The sequence below is a fragment of the Kryptolebias marmoratus genome, linkage group LG5 (genome assembly GCF_001649575.2).
Source record: "Kryptolebias marmoratus isolate JLee-2015 linkage group LG5, ASM164957v2, whole genome shotgun sequence".
NCBI lineage: Eukaryota > Metazoa > Chordata > Actinopteri > Cyprinodontiformes > Rivulidae > Kryptolebias > Kryptolebias marmoratus.
Genome location: NC_051434.1, coordinates 22,308,074 through 22,309,711, shown reverse-complemented (window position 1 = coordinate 22,309,711; position 1,638 = coordinate 22,308,074).

The following is a 1,638-nucleotide window of genomic DNA, read 5'->3' as shown; positions in this document are numbered from 1 at the left end:
GCTTCAGACACAATCTTGTTGCTTGGGGATGGTAGCGCAGATTGCAGACAGTGTTGCAAACAAAAAGGGCTCCATGAGTCAATTCTTCTTTCCGTCCAGTTAATGATCGGATTGTGTCGCTGTAGCCAAGGAAATCCTAAGATTAGCTGTGAAGATGGGGCGGAAAACACTAGAAATTCAGCTGTCTCTCTGTGATTACCTGATGTGAGTAAATGAAGCTGAGGAACTCTAAACTCGATTTGGGTGACCTGACCAGAAATATCCATAACAGGGAGAGGTGTGGATAATTGTACCGTCTTTAGCTGCAATTGTTGGACTAGATTGTCAGAAATAAGATTTTGTTCGGCACCGGAATCGATTAATGCGTGTATCGGTGTCATAACTCGGGAGGTTTTGTCCAAAGAGCGAAACCAAGACCAAACACGGAGACGGAAGTAAAGGTAAGTGAGTTTATTTACAGGGTGAGACTATATAGAGTGGGCGGTATCCGGAGCGGTCTGCAAGAGAAGGAGAGCTAGGTGAGTCTCGGGTACAAGTCTTGATCCAAACGGTAACAAGAAGGTGGTATAATGTCTCTTTGTTTGCTTACAGATCCAGGAGGTGAATGCAGCGCCGATGAGAGGAGGAGCAATTTCCAGGAGTTCCAGGAGTGATGAGTTAGATCCAGCAAGGTAAGTAGCAGCGTGGTTCCAGGTAAGTGATCCTTGATATCCGGAGTCGTGGCGTGGCAAGAAAAACCTAGAACATAGGTAGCAACAAAGAACGTGGTTAATACTAGGAGCAAGAGTTCAGGTTAGACGCCGAGGCGGAGAATTTAACCCAGTAGGTTCGATGCTCCAGCGAAGGTCTGATCACCGCCTGCTGCTTAAATCCTGGCTGGTCTCATTAGTGGTATGAGGAACACCTGTGGAACAATGATTAGTGGCGCCGCCCCGGGGGCGGAACCAAAAAACCCAGATCCTCACAATCGGGAGCTTGATCTGCTGATTCATAATGGTAGCATGGACGAATAATCGGGATCCGAGGGGTTGCGCAAGACTACCCACTAGTACCCCCCGGTCACCTAGTGAGTCTGTCCTTTTAACTGTGGACACTTAGCCCGGAAATGATTTTTTCATCCACAATAAAAACATTCTCTGGACTCTAAGCGCCTAAGTTTCTCCTCAGGGGTGAGTCTAGCTCTTCCCCCTTGCATGGGTTCACTCTCACCTTCTTTGGTTCCTGGCTCTATCTCAGCACTTATGGTGCCTTGTTCCAACCTACTTGATTGAATATTTCTCTCCCGCTGTCTTTCCCGCAGACGGTTGTCTAATCTGATAGACAGGGCAATTAACTCATCTAGGGAACGTGGTTCATCCCTACCAGCTAACTGATCTTTGATTGACTCTTGAAGTGCATGAATAAAAACCCCTTTTAATGCGGGCTCATTCCACCTGTAAGTTGCAGCTAAGGTACGAAAATCAATAGCAAATTAAGCCACCGAACGCTGTCCTTGCCTAAGATTCCATAACTTTTGTGTTATTTCGGTCTCATTGAAACGGGTGCCAAAAGTGCCAGAGGTCGACGAGCCAGTAATCCTGTCCAGGTGAGTGTCCAGCAGTCCCAGGTAAGTATCCGTGATAATCGTAGTCCCGAAGC